We start from the raw sequence: 6,713 nt of genomic DNA, 5'->3' as shown, positions 1-6,713 counted from the left end.
CATGACAATTGGCAAGCACGACAATTGGCAATGAAAGAGGCTTCTTCTAGATTTGGCTAGATTTAGTCATCCTTCGAATCTTGTAGTACTCAGCAAGAGCTCACTATCAAGAACTTCAACATCTTGATAAATGTGATGAAATGAATCGAGTTTGTTTCACTTATTGTTTCAGAATGAAACTTCTCTATTGCCCACCACATTGGAAAGGTCATAGCATAGGAGGTTATATCTCTTCATAATTGGAAAGAGAAATTTTAAATACACACTCCTAATTTCTTAATACACACCTCAATTATTTTATGTTTCTATTGAGATTTTATAGGTAAGCTAAATGACCAAAACAAACATCTATTATTAAAAAAAATAACGCTAGAAATATTTTTTTCAACATGTTCTACCCTAACCCCAACTCTTCTCCATAATTCATTTGGGTTGTCTTTTTTCTTCTTCTTCTTCTTCTTCTACTTTTTTTATTTATTTATTTATTTTTATCTGTATCAGCTTTAATTTGATCTTGCAGATCATGTTGTCAAGTACTGCATATTTATCATGACATGTTTTATCAAATAACTAGCTATCTATGTTTAATAGCTACTGTACTTCTACAATTCTACTAGCTTGTGAATTTTGAAAACTTGTATTGGTAATTTAGAGTTGAGATATAACAATAATCATTTGATTATAAATTGAACAATGATAACAAAAAATTTCTAACAAAAATAAGACGAAATAATATGTAAAAAGAGGTACCAAATAGTAAATATATATTAATTATATTAAATAATAGAATATTTCATAAATTAAGGGCATTTTAGGCAGTTTGGGATGTGTATTAAGTATAATACTGAAATGAAAAACTTGATAGGTGGTGTATAAAGTAAGGGGTGTGTATTAAGATATTAGGGGTGTGTATTTAAAATTTCTCAATTGGAAAAGAAGAGAGAGAAAAAAAAAAGTGCGGCTATTGGGACCTCTAAATTTACTCATTTGACCTCTTTTTATATGAGTTATTGAATGACAATTATCTCTTCTTACATAATGACTATTAAGGACAATAATCATACAAAAAGAAGTATATTTATTTTCTCTAGACTTTTCAATTTGATAATTAATTGATTGTATTCTTTATTATTTTTCTTATATATTTTTAGTTTCTAATTTACTATTTTCTAAATTTTACTACTTATTATATATTTAATTAAAGCTAAAACTATGATCAATATCAACCATGTGACATAAAATTTTCTACTATCATACATGTTGAAAGCATATATATACATGAAGGATTATATATGCAAAAAAAAATGATAATGAAAAATTAAATAACTATTGAAATAATTTCATGATGTACATAAAATAGAGGAAAAAAAGAACATACATAGTATACAATGTTATCCTTGATCGTTGTTTAGCACAAGTAAAATAGAAAAAGAAAAGCTAATTTATGTTAGAATATTTTCTTGTTGGTATATAAGTTTTTGAATTAAATTCAGTTTACCCCCATGAGGTTTGGGAGTAACTTCATGTTAATCCTTATACTTTCAATTTCATCAGTTTACCCCTTAAACTTTTGAATTTTCCTCAAGCGTGACCAAATGTCCTATATTCTGTCCAAATAGAACGTTAACTGCTGATAATTTTAACATTAACTGTGAGGCCAGTATCTAGAATTTGGGCAAATCGGACCTTAATTGCTGATAATTAAAGATCAATTCAAACGGAATATGAGAATTTGGACACGGCATATAGAAATTGAAGAGTTCAAGGGGTAAACTGATGAAAATAAAAATGTAGGGACTAACATGAAGTCACCCCCAAACCACAAGGGGGTAAACTGAATTTAATTCTAAGTTTTTTTATCAGATAAAAAACTATTATGGTACAACGAGTCTACTGTGAGTTGAACTCACGACCTGTCACGTATAAGGAGAGACGATACTAGGCTGGTAAATACAAGTTTTTGAAACTCAATACTTTGTGTTATTTGATTTTTAAGAGAAAAATTGACGTCATTGAAAATTTTTTCTTACAAATTGATCAAATAATGAAGGTTTTGAGACATTCTATGGGAAATAAAATAAAATAAATCAAGAAATTGAGGTCGTGAAAGAGGTTTAAATGAAAAAAAAAAATCAAGGAATAGAGGTCTCGATGATAGCATGCAAAAAGAAAAAAAATTAAAAGAATGAGAGGTCTAGAGAATAAATTAGAGGTATAATGAGTAAATTATCAAAATATATGTGAATAACATACCTAAGTTTATTTTAGGAATTTGAAATGAGGTCCAGTAAGCAAATGTTTGTAGTTAAAATTAAAAAGGAGGTCTAAATAGCATGAGAGGTATACTGAGCAAATTTGGAGTTCCCAATAACCGCACTAAAAAAGAAAACCAAATAATTTTCTTCTTTTCTCTAAAATTCCATTTAATCACTAAAAAGGAGCAAACTGCTGGCTACATATCGCACAGTGGTTCTGCATGAGTTTCTAATAAATATCTATGACACATGACATAACCCTAGAAGTTCAAAGATTCTAAGGCAAACAGACATTTCACAAGTCAGAAACAGTTTAACTAAAAGTTGAGTAATATGTTGGATGAAATAACTACCGACTTTCCCCAACATCTCCAAATTCCCCATCTTCTAGCTCGTCATGATCACCACTTCTACGAGAACCACTGCGGTGATCTCTCTTATGTCTACGGTGTATGCTTTCAGTATCTGATTCAGGACCAGATGCCTGCTATCCATTCACAAATGGAAACAAAGTAAAGAATTCAGATCAGTGTTCATTTAACAATTAACGTGAAGCATGGAACAGTATCATTTTTTCTCATCAAAATCATACCCGTCTTGATCTCTTGTGGTCGCTGCCAGATCCATGAGACCTTTTAGACCGATCGTTCTCATTTCCATTTGTTTGGTCTTCATCACTTTGATGCCTCTTCCTATGTTTCTTATCATCATTTTTCCTGATCTTCTTTTCTCTTTGGAATCATTAACCTCCATTACGTCAATAATTTCAGTGTCTTCTCCGTCTTTTGTAAGGTGTTCCTCTTTATCTTTTTCATATCTTGCCCCTCTTTCCCTTCTATGTTTCGACCTTCTCCTCTCTCTTTCATCCCTATCCTTTTCCCTCCTTTCCTGCAGAAAGAATAATAGAAATTCATGGCATCATACTTAGGGTTTCAGCTCTAAATGAACAGGTAATACATGAATGTCACAGAAGTTGACAAGCATCAAGCATTAGTTCACAATTAATCCATCCACAGATTCATACCAGTTGCCACCAAAATTGCAGATATAAGTCATATAACAACCAAGTACGACTATCTTTTAACCTTTTCCCACCTTCATTAGCAACTAGATACCACTTTTACCTTTTTTTCCTCTTTCATCAGGAGCCACAGTAGCAATTACTTGGTAATCAACTAGTACACCCATTTTAAAATTCTAGAGGTCCGTCAATGTGAACATAATTTTGTAAATCATCCCAATGAATATAGGCCACGTACTTCATCGCAATATCAATTGGACTTTTGGGATAAACTAGAAACATAATGAACCACAAAGCCATGGAACTTTCCACAACCAAACCACCTCAAAAACTCTTCAAATCCTCATACTGCCTTAGAGGAAACAATAACCATGAATTTATCTAAGTTGTTGCAGACACAAGAGTAGCATGTGAAACAGTACAAATAATCATCTTGTGAGGCAATTTGTTTTTTAGACAAGAGTCCGAATCAATAATTTTATACACGCATACTAAAGAGGAACAACTAACGAAAGACGGAGAAGACACTGAAATGAAGGGGGCAGAATCGCTAACCATCGAACATTGTGAAATCCGGTTAGAAACAAAGGTAAAGACTTGTGCTTTGATAGAGTTCTTATGAATAATGTCTCTGATTAATAGTAAAGTTTATGATTACATTCAGGAGTTTGAAGCTTTAAATGTTGTGTCTGAGGCTCCCATTTCAACTGGTATGTACCACCATTATTTGCGCCTTGTTTTCTTACTACCACATTGTGTGTCAAGTATGTTGAATCACACCTCACGTTGATTTAGGACGCCATGCTGGAAAATTTCAACCCAAGCTTACGGTAAAAAAAGGAAAAGAGAATCCAAACGTCCCTCACGCTGAAGTTGAGTCCACCACACTACCACAACCTGCACATTTCAAAACAGGCGAGATGGATGAGATCTCACTTTGTGCCTTTCCGCGAGAAGATGTTCATAATCACATACTTCCCACTTTTGGTGATTCTATAGCCTCAAATCCAACCCCCAGTTTTCAAGCAAATGCAGAGACTACTCAGTTAGATGAGGCTGAATACGGGGATGGGGCCCATTCAGAGGGTGTTTGTCAGAGTGACTGTTCTCAACTATAATACTTTGCCATGTCTTTCTTCTTTCATTAAAACAAAAAAAGGCTCTTCTTGTTTGGTTTTTGTCCACCAACCGATTTAAGTGGTTTACTGGATTGCTTAGGGTCATAAGTGCGGAACTGGAAAAGCTTCTACGGCATCAAATCGTCCTCAGAAGCGCAAAGGTTCAGCAGTTGATGAGGATGCTAAAGATGGTACATCATCCAGGAAGTCAAGGAAGCGGTTACCCCGTCAACAAGTTGATTAGCCAGGGAACAATACTTATGAGGACAGCTTTGATGCTGAAAATACTAGTGATTTTGATGGCAATGAAAATGGGGAGCATAATTCAGCACGGAGAAAAAGAGTCCCAAGAAAGTCGAAGATACCTGTATCTGACAATGAACCAGTTCAAAAGCGTAAAAGGACCAAGAAAGCACCTGATGAACCAACTGAAGAACCAACTAAAAAGTTCTCTCATTCAACTTGTAGAAATAGAAGACGTGGTAAACATAATTCTGGGTATTTATTTTGATGAGTTATGGAATTTGTATGCATGTCTTTGTGATTTCCTTTTATGTTTTGCAGCGGACAAGTCTTTGATTGAGATGCCAGAGGATGAAATTGATCCTCAAAAAAATTCCATTGCGGGATCTTATTCGACTTCGAGAGTATACAGAGCGCTCAGAGGTACATTACCATTTCTAGATTGCTTACACTTTTCCAGGGTCTTAGTGGTCTAACATTTACATAGGATATATGATGTTTCGTGCACAGCAATTTTGAAGCTATTTTATATTTTTCAATACTGATACTGATTCTTTGCTTGGTTACTGTCTATCCACTCATGTAGATCAAAGAGGCAGCCAAGTTGAAAACTCAAGCTTCCAATCACAGGTACTTGAGTTGTTATATATAAATCACCGACTGGTGATCCGTCTTTTTTTTTCCCCCTTGTAGTTTCAAGTTTGATGGCATAGTTTTTGCTGGGGGATCGTGATGATATATGATTCCAAGTTCGTATCACTATTTTGGTTATCAAGCTCTGATGAAAATCATATGTTACAGGGATAGGGTTAGCGCAAGTTCCTTTAGCTTGAATTACACGTCTTTTATGAAAAAACCACGGCCCGTAAAATGGTCTGAACAAGACATTGAACTGTTCTACGAGGTAATGTACCTGTATGGAGGTTATTGAATGGTATTCTTCTCTGACCAAGTACCTTTGATTGGAAGCTGGAGTTTTCAACTTGGCTGTCCCAAGGTACTATGGAAACTGACTATATAGTACCTTACATGTTGTTTAGGGTATTGAGCTGTTCGGATCTGATTTTCATATGGTCGCTCTACTTTTTCCTGGTCGAACACGTGATCACATCAAGTTTAAGCACAAGAAGGAAAAACGTAAAAATCCATTACGTATCGATGAAGCCTTGCACCATCGACCCAAAGGTGAAGCCCTGGATTTATTATTTACTGTTTCTCTCTCCCTTTCTTTCCTACCACTTCTTAATATAAAAGAACTCAGAAGATCGGAATAATTCGAGTGGGACAAATAAGGTAAAAACTTGTCCAGTTTCTGTGAATAACCTGAGTATTAGGCTAAAAGTGTACTTTTTTTCCTGTGTATCTTATATGACAACTGAAAGTGATCTTTGAGAAATTAGAGTTGGCTACTTTTAGGTTTACCATTTCTTATCACCTGTCCAAATTAGTCTTTATCTAGCTTATGAATGGTCTTCTACCAACGATACTTATATGCATAAAAACCTTGAAGAGTGAGCATCTGAATATCTACGTTTAATTGAGGATATAAGTTTATTGAAATGGAGGATTCTTAATTCTTCTCTGGAGGTGAGGATTAGCCTCCTCTTCCAGTTTTCCGCTCAGTTTGTCCCCTCTCATACAGTCCTACCAGGTTTGAAGCAAGTACTTGAGAGACCTTCGAGGGCTATGCCAGTTTACTAGAGGGCCATCTGTAATTCAGTGAGGTTCTCTGCTGAATATGGCAGAATCTTATACTCCAATCTAAATTCTACAAGAGTCCTTCATAATTTGATGGAAGTTAAACTACCTTGCCTGTGTCAGCTTTTTCAACCTTCTTTGCTCTCCATGTATTAGTCATTCTACTTTCTCTGTTCCTAGATTTTTTGGTCATTTGTGTTTCGGTTATATCTGGTGGCTGCTTCTTCCATCGGTTGGGTGCCATGTGCCATGGTTTATACTTTCCATTCTTGCGAAGGGAAAGGCGAGAACGTAGCCTACCCCGGATTCATTGGTTGCTTTGCTCACATTTTGTGCATCAACCTTCCCATACATACCATTTTTATATTATGTGACTGG

Source organism: Fragaria vesca, linkage group LG2, assembly GCF_000184155.1.
Source record: "Fragaria vesca subsp. vesca linkage group LG2, FraVesHawaii_1.0, whole genome shotgun sequence".
In the NCBI taxonomy this organism is placed as follows: domain Eukaryota; kingdom Viridiplantae; phylum Streptophyta; class Magnoliopsida; order Rosales; family Rosaceae; genus Fragaria; species Fragaria vesca.
Note: the sequence above shows the minus strand (reverse complement) of the source record.